This window comes from Pleurodeles waltl, chromosome 7, assembly GCF_031143425.1.
Source record: "Pleurodeles waltl isolate 20211129_DDA chromosome 7, aPleWal1.hap1.20221129, whole genome shotgun sequence".
In the NCBI taxonomy this organism is placed as follows: Eukaryota; Metazoa; Chordata; class Amphibia; order Caudata; family Salamandridae; genus Pleurodeles; species Pleurodeles waltl.
In genome coordinates, this window is record NC_090446.1 from 487680907 (window position 1) to 487693887 (window position 12981).

The following is a 12981-nucleotide window of genomic DNA, read 5'->3' on the forward strand; positions in this document are numbered from 1 at the left end:
AACTGGTCGCACCAGGTCATCTGAAACGCATCCCCCAACGCTCCTTGTACCGGATACTGGAGGCTGCAGAATAACGGGCAGTGCGAGTTCTCCTGGGTGGCAAACAGATCTATCCGAGGAAACCCCCACATCTGGAAGATTAGACAGACTTGATCTGGATGGAGCCGCCACTCGTGATCGGCTGAGAAATGGCGACTGAGATTGTCCGCACGTACGTTCAAGACTCCGGCCAGATGATTTGCTACCAAGCAAATCTGATGGTCCTTTGCCCAGGACCATAGCCGAAGAGCTTCTCTGCAGAGAAGGTACAACCCTATCCCTCCCTGTTTGTTTATATACCACATTGCGGTAGTATTGTCCGTCAGGACCTGAACCGACTGACCGCGAAGGGATGGGAGGAAGGCCTTGAGAGCCAGACGTACAGCCCGTAACTCCAACAGATTGATATGAAACATCTGTTCTACTGGAGACCAAAGACCTTTGATTTCCAGGTCCCCCAGATGAGCTCCCCACCTTAGAGTGGAAGCATCCGTTATTACTGTGGCCACTGGAGGAGCTTGCGAGAACGGCCTTCCTCGGGAAAGATTGCCGTCCGCAATCCACCACTTCAAATCCGTGGCAGCATCTCTGGAGATCCTCACCAAGCCTTCGAGATCTCCTTTGTGTTGAGACCACTGCCTTCGGAGGCACCACTGAAGAGCCCTCATGTGCCAGCGAGCATGCGTGACCAACAGTATGCAGGAGGCAAACTGACCGAGCAGACGTAGGACCTTGAGGACTGGAATGACTGCTCCACTTTGAAACATTGGAACCAACGCCTGAATGTCCTGAATCCGCTGAGGCGGAGGAAAGGCTCGATTCAATGTTGTATCCAGTACTGCCCCTATGAACAGGAGGTGCTGAGAGGGCTCTAGGTGAGATTTGGGCACGTTCACCGAAAAGCCCAGGTCGAACAACAACTGGGTTGTCGACTGCAGGTGATGCAACGCGAGCTCCGGAGACCTGGCTTTGATCAACCAGTCGTCCAGATAAGGAAATACTGCTACCCCCTTCCTTCTGAGCTCTGCCGCAACCACCTACATCACCTTCGTGAAGACTCGAGGTGCTAAGGTAAGACCAAACAGAAGGACCGCAAACTGATAGTGCTGCGACCCCACCACAAACCGGAGATACTTCCTGTGCGACTTGAGTATCGGGATATGAAAGTAAGCATCCTGCAAGTCGACAGACACCATCCAATCTCCATTGTTCAACGCCAGTAGCACCTGAGCTAGGGTCAGCATCTTGAACTTTTCCTGTTTGAGGAACCAATTCAAGATCCTTAGGTCCAGGATTGGTCTCAACCGACCATCCTTCTTGGGAATCGGGAAGTACCTCGAGTAACAACCTTGACCCCTTTCCTGCTCTGGGACCAACTCCAACGCGCCCTTTGAAAGGAGGACTTGAACCTCCTGTTCTAACAACAGGAGGTGTTCTTCTGAACAATAAGATGGGTGGGGCGGGATGGGGGGCGGAAACCCCCGAAAGGGAAGGGTATAGCCCTTTCTCACAATGCTGGTAATCCAGGAGTCTGATGTTATGACCTCCCACTTGTGGAGAAAATACAGTAACCTCCCCCCTACAGGAGTGGAATGAGTGGGAATTGATGGAAGCCTAAGGCTGCTTCCCCTGCTGCACCCCTCCAGAGGAAGAGGCAGAGTGCTGCTGAGTTGCTCCCCTGGTACGGACCCTACCCCTCCCTCTGAAAGATCTATAGGAGAGAGCAGAGGTGGGTTGCTGGAATTTCCCTCGAAAGGAGGAGGAACCACAACCAAATCCTCAACCTCCTAAAAAATCTGGAGGAAGTAGAAGAAGTGGCTTGCAAGCCCAGCGACTTGGCCGTGGCCCTACTCTCTTTGAACCTTTCTAAGGCCGAATCTGCCTTGGCACCAAACAACTTGTCACCATCACATCGGAGGAAAATCCTGAGTTACGGAGCCAGGCCTGCCTCCTCGTAACTACAGCAGTGCCCATTGCCCTAGCAACCGAGTCAGTTGTATCCAACCCAGATTGGATAACTTGAGTTGCAGCTGCCTGAGCGTCAGATACCAGGCTTAATAACTCCTGAGGAACCTCTGTGTTCGTTGATTTAATCTCGTCCATCAGGGCATAAATGTATCTTCCTAAAATGCATGTAGCATTGGTGGACTTCAATGCCATGCTACATGATGAGAACACCTTTTTGGATGACATGTCCATCTTCTTGAAGTCTCTATCCGAGGGTACAGCTGGAAAAGACCCAGGAGCAGACCTTGTTGAGCAGGAAGCCTGGACCACCAAGCTTTCAGGTGTTGGATGCTTGGAAACAAAACCTGGGTCAGCCGGTGCAACCCGATACCTCCTAGCCACCGATCTATTGACGGCTGAAGAAGACACCGGCTTCTTCCAGACTTCCATTATGGGGTCCAGTAGCGCTTCATTGAATGGCAAAAGTGGCTCTGCTGATGTAGAGGAAGGGTGCAACACTTCCGTCAATATGTTCTGCTTGGCTTCAGTCACTGGCAAAGGGAGGTCCAGGAAGCTAGCTGCCTTTCTGACAACAGAAGGAAAAGTGGCCGCCTCCTCTGTGTACTCCCCAGGTGATGACAAGTCCCATTCAGGGGAGGTATCTAGGCCACTAGCAGTGTCCAGTCCAAGGAGACCCTCACGAGAGTCCTCGATCTCCCCTTCCTCCAAGGCTTGTCTCTGGTATTCCTGTTCTTCAAGGAGGCGGAGAGCAAGCCTCCTCGAGTGCAGCCTCTTCTCTATTCTCGGCGTCGACATGGCGTCAGCAGACACCAAAGAATGACGCCGATCGTCGGATCCGTCAGACGCCGGGTCTACAGACACCATAGTTGTCTTCGGCACCGAACGAGGAGCCGAAAGGTGTGAAGACTGTCCCAGAGTCGGAGGAGGTCTAGACGGCGTCACTGGCTGAAAAATCGAAGCCGCAGGAGCCGAAGCCTTAGGAGCCGAAGCTACCGGAGCCGATCCCGGTGCCGAGCCCACGTTCCCTAGGGGGAGAAAGGGCATAAAGGGTGCAGGTCGAAGTGGAGCCGAAGCACCCATGTTGAAGGCCAAAGGGCCCGAAGGACCAGCCTGTCCACCACCTGGAGCCATCTGCTGGAAGATGGAAAACATTGCATTCAGGAATGCGTTACTGTCAGCTCCAGGGGCCGGGAAAGCCGGGTACTGGGGTGCCTGGTTCGAAGGCGACACCGACGCCGGTCTCGACGTCTGCAAGGACGGAGAAAACATCTGAGGCTGCGGAACCTCGAACACAGAAGGAGGATGGCCCGATGACATGGGTGAAGTCAGTGAAGCCGGAGATGGTAACGGCGTCGTCGGCTGGGGAGTGACAGTGGGACTGACTTCCCAAGTCTTCTGACGTCGAGCCAATGGAGACCTCGACCGAGAACTCTCCCTACTCGACCGGCGCCGTGAATCTCGACGACGCCGGGAGTCCCAATGACGCCGATGAGACTTCGGTAATGACGACTTTCGATGATGTCTCTTCTCCTTCTTTTTCGACTTCGCAAGAAAAAGCTTGGCCTCACGCTTTTTCAGGGCCTTAGGATTCATATGTTGACAAGAATCACACTTATCAACATCATGGTCGGAGCTAAGACACCACAAACAGTCAGAATGTGGGTCCGTTACCGACATTTTGCCACCACACTCACGGCAGGGCTTGAATCCTGACTTCCTTTGCGACATTGTAATCTCGCAAAGTAAAAAATCCCCAAAAAACAAACTGTAACTGTCGATACAGCAACAGTAGCTCCCTCGAAGATAACCGTTTCGAATGGCACGGAAAAAAGGGAACTGACGTCGGCACGTCGGAGAGGACCTCTTATTGCCTGTATGACTTCAGACGGCGTTGCGTGGGCGGTTGTGACGTCCTCGTCGATGTGCAGAAGCTAGGAAGAAGATTTCCGTCGAATGCTGGCGCAATGGGAGTATTCATTAGGTGAGGAATCCACAGGTAGTTGTATCCATCAGAAGCCTGATTACAGCGGAGGCAGGTTTTGTCATTTTTACCACACATACTGGTTGGATTTGGCACAAGGGTGAGTGATGGTTCAGTGGATCAAATTTTATTAACAAGAGATTTCACAAAAATGAAATGCACCGTTAATAACTGAAAGGCCAAAATACTGAACCAGTGACTCACAGCTCGTGAGCTGTAAAGCCACGGCAAGGCACCAACCGCTTTACAGTCCATTCACACACCTTTTATACATGACATGCACAAGACCATTCACGCCGCCAGCCACGGGCCCAGCACATTACAACACTCGCATTGACAGACCGCGCCACTCAAGGGCCCATCACTTTCATACACCCACATGCCTGATACAGCAATCACACCAGCTGATGGGAGTGTGTGGACTGGTGTTTGGCTGGCAGTGTGTTGCAGTAGCCAACAGCAAGTCAATATGTACACCCTCAGCCAAGCCCCACTCCACACACAATGGCATCACTTTTTTTTTTTTAAACAAAGAAACCACTGACTAATTTGAAATAATTACAAAACTACAAACAAAAGCTCTAAGTACATAACAGACATGCTAACCCTGAAACTGAACACATGAAAATACAAAACAGATATGAGTTTACACTCATGGTTGTTCCCAGTAATTTTTCTGGGTGTGGTAATTCTTAAAACAACCACCCACACAGCCCAGGCTTTGAAGGACAATCTGGGCAGTACATTCGAGTCTCCCTCCGGATACCTCTTCGAAAACACACTCTACATTTCTAGGCTGGAACGTCTTTTTTGGGTGTGGGAGGAATGTGCTCAGCAAAGTGGCGATCTTTCAATCTAGCCACATCCTCCACCACTTCTTCTCTAGGAACTCTTGCCTGTTCCAGCACAACAAGGCTAGCTATGATAGACTCCTGAAATTTCACAAATGTCATCCTTGACTCTGGAGAACTATCCTTGAACACAACAAAAGCATTAATAGTTGCCAAGTGGAACAAGTGAACCGCTAATTTCTTATACCAAACATAAGACTTGCGAGCAGCAGTGTAAGGTTCCAACCTCTGATCTACTCTATCAACACCACCCATTGCTTATTATAGTCTAAGATGCACACAGGTTTGCGCACTTCGGCAACCTCACCCCAAACAGCCACAGGTGAAGTACTCTCATCATGGATGGTACTTAGCATGTAGACATGCCTCCTGTCTGAAAACTTCAAAGCTAGCAGCTCATCATTCCGCAAGGCACTGCACTGTCCCCTCTGAAGTTTTTTACAGACAAGCTCCCTTGGATAGCCTTTCCAGTTACAACGAATTGTGCCACAAGCAACAGTGTCCACTCTAAACAATTCCTTGAAATTCCCCTTCCATCCCCGCCTTGGGGGTGGGAACCCCACAGAGGGAGCGCTAGCGCTCGCTCCGGGCCGAGGACGTAATGGTTACGTCCTCGGCACAAGAGCACTGTGCCGCAGGACGTAACCACTACGTCCGCGGCACAGAAGGGGTTAACCTATCCAAATCACTTGACCTAAAACTATGTAATTGTGGTCAATCTACTTCATCTCACTGTACCTCAAATGCTAATTTTGTATGATGGAATAGGAATGTCCCCTTCATGATGTATGGGTGTTTTCCCCTGCCCTAAGTGTCCGTTTGCAAATGAATCTGGTAGTCTGACTTTTATTTTGGGTGACTTCATGCTAATCTAGTGTGTGCAGAGGCCTAACCTAGTTTCTGACAACATGAGTTTAAGGACGTGTGCTATGACATGTAGTGGCACACCACACCAAGTCTTCCCTCCATGAATAATGGATTATTGTCCCTTTTCTGGGTTAATTACATAAAGCAGTGGTGGCATTGTATTCAGCTGACAATGTATAGTGTGGTCAGACCGTTTTTATCTGTGTCAAGGAGGGTGTGATCCACTAAAGCCTTTCATGCAAATTCCCCTGTTAGAGATCCAACCCCTTGCCTGGACACCCCATATGTATGTTGGGCCTCCACCATGTGCTTGTGATACACTTTGTATCTGAAAGTTTAAATACTGAAGTCAGTGGCATCCATTTAGTTAGTTGCCACTGGCTTAGCATGACACAGGATAGAAAGTGATGTTAACTTCTCAGGCAATGGAAGTATGCATGTTTGTATTTCTGTGGCTGGGGTTAGGAGACAGGACTCCATTTTGGAATTCCATAAAGACTGTTTGCAAGGGGCTGCTGATTGGTTCTTTTGAGACTCAACCATTTTGTAGAGTGTAGGGGTGAAAAGTGAGACTGCAGTTTGTTTTTCACGTGGAGGAAGTTTGTAGGCCAGAGCTGTCCATTTGTCTCTCCATCGATACTACTTCAGGGAGGCTTGTGAGAGCCAGGTACAAAAAACTCACACTTCAAATGTTCCCATGTTTTGGGTGCTCCTGCTTGGAGATCGCCCCAGTACCAGCTGCTATGAGAAGCAATATGATGAACAAAGGATGTGTTTAGAGAGCAGGCTAAGTAGGACACTTAAGAGAACCTTCCCAAACTGGTTCTGTAGTTTGAGATAGTGTATCCACATCCGATGTGTAAAAAATATGTATAAATGTGGGATCCATGCCATTCCACTTTGTTTCAGTCCCAAGGTCTCCTTGGCCAAGGAAGGGAGTACTTTGCCAAGTACTTGAACTGCTGCTGTGAAATCACTGCTGGTGTCTTCCTAACATCTGGTCTCCCATAGGTGAGGTTACGTCATTTGAATCCGCTACTTTCTACTGCAGGTGCTGAGAGCTTGCCTTAAGAAGCCTACCTGCTGAGATGGGAAAGGAGTGTGCCCGGCCCGGTCAGAGGAGAGCCTGCCAGGAAAGAGGAGGCCAGGTGCTTTCCAGGCATGAGGAGGAAGCTTGCAGACTTGCAAGAGTTATCCAGAAGACAGACATGCTGTGAGGGAGTCCCCTAGTTTCTCTGTGCTGTATTGGTGAAACTGCACCTAAGACTGTACCAGAAGCATGTCGTCCTGAGGCAACATGATAGCCTGTCATGGGCTGAAATGGTTTGTGCTGCTGAGAACAAGTTGGAAGCCCGAAACTAGCCCGAAGGCTGCAACCCAGGTGAGCTGAAGAGCTGTTTGCAACGTCCCCGACGTCCTGCACTTGCTGAGACTGAGAACTTAAAAACTTTGAAGGTAGTTGCCTAAACAGATGAAAGAGAACTGCGAGCAGTCTGCTCATGGGGAGGGAAGACTTTTACTCGTTAAGATAATGAAGTGTAGTACCTCGTGGTTAGTGTAACGTATGGCAACTCTGCAAAGCGGATCTATTGAACTTTGCAGTTTTTAGTTTTACTGTGAGAGTAAAAGTGCTTTCTTTTATAAAAAAGATGGGCACTGGGTTGGACAGTATTCCATTGTGTTTGAGTTCTTGTTTGTGTAACCTTGCCTCATCCAGACCACACCGGCTGGCTGCAATAAAAAGGTTCACTGCAATTAAAGAGATAATTACATTGTTGAGAGTTTGTAGGAGCTGCATTGTTTGCTAGGGCATTCAGATACTTGAAATATCAGAATGACATTTAGACAACTCAAGGCCGCATGTACAAAGCTTTTTTACCAGTCACACACAAAGGTTTTTTTGGATGTACAAAGCCCTATTTGCAATTCGGCAACCTGTTAATCGGAAATTGGGTTTGTGATTCGGTATTACTAAGGGGCATGTTTGGGGTATCCCTGCCTAATACCGAATCACAGTTGTATGCATGAATGTTTTGCGACCGAAATGCGGTTGCAAAACATTTGTAATTTACCACCAACTTCAAGTTGGTGGTAACTAATTCGCAAATGAATAAGGGGTCCGCAAACATGCCCCTTTGGGGACCCATTCCCCCTTTGATAATGTTTGTAAAAGCATTTTTTAAGAGCAAGCGGTGGGTCTCATGGACCACTGCCTACTCTTCAACAAGCATCGGCAAAGCCAATAGGTTTTGCCTTTTTTTTCTTTTGCATTCTATTTTACTGTGTAATGGAATTAAACATTTTAGAAAAAGATTATACTAATTGTTTTAAATTTGTTAAACAGTTAATAGTTTGTGAGATGTTGAATTAATAAAACAGCAGCATAAACAACTATTAACAGTTTATGGAAGTTAAAACAATCATTATTATAACCTTTCTCTAATATCTATAATCCAGTTAGATAGTAAGTTGGAATTCAAGAGAAAAAACAAAGGTGAAACCTATTGGCAAAGTCTCAGCATAGAAAGAAGACAGCATGTGGCAAAGAAGACTGCAGCGAAGAGAAGACAGGTTGGCAATAAGCAGTGCAATAGTGTGGACCTGCCTATCCTTGACAAATCCTGATTCAAGAGGATGAAACCAGGGATCATTCTTTCAATTCTGGCTGTCCGAATGTTTGTAAAAGTCATGGATGGCTTACCTTGTCTTCTATAATAGTTGCAACAAACAACATTAGCCTCTGGAGATTTGGTCAGGCGTTGTGTGTAATCGGTTTCATTTGAGCACCCAGTGGATAGGGTTCAAACAGTTTTTCTACATTTTTCACACTTCTTTGCCTTGCAGAACAATTAAGCAGCAGTGTTAGAGTGGATTTCCCAGACACATAGGTCTTCTCAAGCTTTCCTCTAAGGTGTCTGGCCATGTGTATTTATAAATTATTACTCGTCTCATATGACTGTCTTTTGAGATCTAATTGGGAATGTTGCACTGTTAGTGAATTTTCTGTTCAATTGGCCCGTCAGTTATTCATTTCCTTTCTTTGATTAGCTGCAGTGATAGCCTCTGACTACATTCTGACTCACTCTCTTTAGTGTCTGCTTCTAGTCTAAGGATCTCCAGTGTGCGTAGCCCTGTCATTAGGGTGAGTGAGAAATTTGACCCCAAGAACTGCCTTAAAGACATTCAGACATAATGCTGCACAAACTCCAGTCCCAGCCCCCCCCCCCACCCCCCCCCCCCCCCCCAAAAAAAAAAAAAGATTTGAGGTCAAAGTAGTTGCCAACATGTATTGTCCTTTTGTTTTGTAAAAGTGGGACCTTCAACAGAGCAACATCAGCTCCTGCTCTCATGTCTTCAACATTGATGGGGTGCTGTACTAATATTGTGACAGTTTTGCATCCTGGAATCCTGGGTTAAGAGCATCAATGAAGTGCTCAAAAGGAATTGATTCATCCTCTAGAAAGATCGATGTGAGTGTGGGATGAAAGGAGTAACCGGTTTCTTGCCCATTGGATTCTCACCATGTATCTCCCCAAAACGAGCAGCTTGTGATTAATTTTTGAGTTTCTTTTAAAGTGCGGTTTTAACACAACCACCAACTCATGGATCTGCCCAGTTACATATCCCTGATTACTGTTCCCTGTAAGAATAACAATACTGATCATTGGGTGCCTAAAAGACAAACAAAACAAACTCCTCCTGACCAAAATTAGGCATTGGCACCAGCATTACCCGGGAGGCCTGGTGTGACTCCCGTGGCCAAGAAGTACAGTCCTTCCTGTTGTTTTTCTCTCCAACAAGGTAAAGTTTACACATTTGTGCAGTAATATAGCTGCACCATTGTGTTTTGACTTGGCTGAAGAACAGCCTTCTGGGCATAATCTATTGCACATATTCAGTTGCTCTTGAAAGGTGAGGTGTGTTCCCTGTAAACAAATAATAACAAAACATTGCTGAAGTATGGATTTCCCTACATCCAACGTTTTGGAGAGCATATTAAGGGCCTTCACATTTATTGCTTCAAAAGGTAATTTAAATGTAACCGTATCCTGCAAAAGAAGGTATAATAAACTTGTGCTTCATTTGCAGTTTTTGTCTTCTATTTACCATTCACCTTAAATATTGTGTACATGCTAATGCCCAGTATGAACACCTGCTTTGTCTTTCAGATTGGAATGTGAAAATATAATTATTTGTCTGCCTAAGCATAGATCTGCACCATGTGTAGGACTTAACAATGTAATGCATCAAAGTAGCGGCTGAGACACCACTAATGTCTGTTTATGCAAAACGTTCGCAGCTATTCAACTCCAAACGCCATCATAGACGAGTGCCATAGAATGCCATGCCTTGCATTTATTCCCCAACACTTGGAGAACTGTGACTATGTACACGGTATACACTTGCTACCAGAAGCCCAGTTGTTCACTGGGCAGTAGACTTTTTCATTAAACCAATGGTGTAAGTGTTCTAGGAGATATTTAGCAAACATTGGAAACTATAAACCAGTCCGACATGAGCTTGAGATTAGCCCACTGGCCATAGCTATTAAAAAATTGGAGTTAGACTCCTTATGCATGGCCTCTTTTGGAATACGTTTATTGGAAGGCTGTTAGGGCCTTGGCCTACAGACTTCTTCAACTTGAGAATCAGTGACTTAATAATTTGGGGCTTAAGAGAGCTAGGTTGATAGTGTTCAGTGCTCCACTGACTCTGTAAACACGTAGGGGGAGCCATTGGATATATAGATGTCTGTAAGAAATGGTTACTGCTCTTGTGGAAATTACTGTACCTTAATGTATAACCTTTGTCCACAGTGCTAAGGACACGTGCTGTTGATATTTAGCTACAGCCTTTTACATTGGTAACAGAAGCCCTGTTTCTTATTGACCGCAGGTCTATATATGTGTAGTGGGAGGCATTTCCCTTTTAAGAATAGTGGAAATATTGGTAGGTTAACCTCCCCTTCCAGTTGTATTGGGGACATAAGAGGTTGCTATTCACAGGGAGAAAACGGTCTATCTGTTCATCTCCACCCTCTGCCCATGATTCATTAGAAATAGAGAGCTAAATCTAGCTGTGTATGTTCTGTTTCATAGGTACAGGAATTTTTCAAAAACTGTATGAACTGATGATGAGCATGTGTTTGTGTAGACTTGACCAATTGTTCTACAACAAGCAAATGCTCTGCTTTTACTGGAGGATCATTTTAAGACAGAAAACAACCATGATTTAACAACAAATCCGAATTGGAGTTCTTAACATTATTTCCTGATTTCCCAAACACATATTTGTAATGTTTATCTGTCACATGCACCTCTTAGCATTTCCCTACATATTGCAAGACATGGACATGCTTTTGGTACCTGTCTTGACACTGGGGAGTGTGGGTCTAACCTTCATTGCAGGTATAGTATGGTTTGCTATGGAGTAGATAATACAGATAATGCCAGCTATAGGTGAACTGGTCAAGAAAGCAATACTATTTCCAATTGTACACAAGACTCAAAGGGTTATAAGCTCAACAGGGAGAAAAAGAAGAGGGTCTGACCCCATAATTTCCTTTCGTCTGGCCACCATGCCAAGTGAACTTGTTACCACTCTCAGTGCACTTCTCACATGCATAGCTGATGCTACACATCAGCTGCTGTGTCATTACTTTGAGAGTTTGCCGGTCTTGGGGGTAGGGGTTGGTAACCCATAATGTTGCTTCGAGGGTCTTGCTTCTAGGATCTTGGGCAGAAACCCTTAAATTTCAGACAAAATTGACAACACCCAGCCGTTATCCAATTTGTAAGTGCACCTGTAAAATGGAAATGCGAAAATCAGTCAGCTCTAAGAGTCCCAAATGCGGCTTTCAGCCAAAGCAGGGTTGCTCACCATATAACATTTACTAGCTTCTATAACAAAAAGTTGCAGTTCTATTAAGATCACCGAGGCGAGGATTATGCTCTTCTTTCTATGCTTTATTTAAACAGCAGCCTTCATTAACAAAAACAGAAGAAACATTACTAGGCAATCAGTCTTTATCAACAGTTATAGTCCTTAACTCTCTCTCTGCCCCCTCTTTTTTCGTGGGACAGTTGCTTCTCGACTTACACACTATATCCTTGCTTAGAGACCTAATTTCGTACAACAGAGAAGCATGTCACTAGTCTATCCGAACTAAAATCCATAGCCATTATGCTAATAACTAAGAGACTCATCCAAGTCACAGCAAACATTGAATGGAAAAAAACTTTCTTAAAAATCTTGTAATTAAATATGCTGATTAATACTTCTACCTTATGTCTTCAGAGCTTTCGATGATACTCTCCCCTATGCTGTCATGTGGGTGGGAAAGAATGAGACTCTTTTTCGGGTGTGAGTGATAATTGTCACCTCCGTGTCCTTGATAGATTTGAAACTTTCTGAAATTGAAGCTAGGAAACTTTACATTGCCAGAAGTTTATTCTGGTGCAGTTTATTCTGGTTTAAAGCTTAATCACTACCGAAGTTGCCATGTGGACTACTGGTTTAAAGTAGACTGAAGACCAGTCGTCTCTGTTGAAAATATCCTCCAATATATGTAGCTCCCAATGAGCACGCTGTGGCACCAATGACTTATCTGGACAAATTTGCCCCAAAGATTGGTGTATCAGTCCCAGCATCCTGCATCTTCCCCCTCACCCACCTTCCTATAGTGGAGGAGGAGACCACCTTATATGTTTTTGAAACTGAAATTAGAAGTTATCGTTCACCACCTGGCCAAAAGTCTTCAGTCATGGCTTTGTATGCTTTAAAGCACCTTACCACACATTTTAGGATGTCGTGCAAAGATGAGTAAGAGACCACATTGGAATTTCATTTAATTCTTTGAGAAATATGAAAAGATCCCGCCCAAAGTGAAAACTTTGCCTGTAACGTCTAGTGCTCGCATTTATGACACCCTTTGAAAGGCGATGAGACACAGCAGTGTGGCCAGCTTACCTGGTAATTCCTTCCTTGTGAGATACTTACTGTGCTGCCAGGAATGGGAAAGGTTTGAGGGCCTTATTCACATTCTGGCAAGCAGAGTATCTGGGTTCAAGCAAGGGGAGTGTTAGCCTTATGCCCCTTACCAGTTTCATAACCAGAGGATGCTTTCCAACTGGGAAACCCTTTATCAAGAGATGGTCTGCCAAAATGGCTGACCGAAAGGTGCAAACAGACCCTTTGTGACTAAGAAAAATAAGAAATTCAGAACGTGGACCCCATGAGGTCTGTATCCCTTTGCCGACACCAACATAGCTGTCT

At 45.8% G+C, this 12981-nt stretch overlaps 1 protein-coding gene across 1 annotated transcript in view; it reads left to right on the forward strand.

The window, feature by feature from the left end:
- LOC138304238 (serine/threonine-protein kinase NLK2-like) overlaps positions 1 to 12981 on the forward strand; it is a 543367-nt gene that overhangs the window by 46669 nt on the left and 483717 nt on the right. The gene's annotated exons all lie outside the window — the stretch shown is intronic.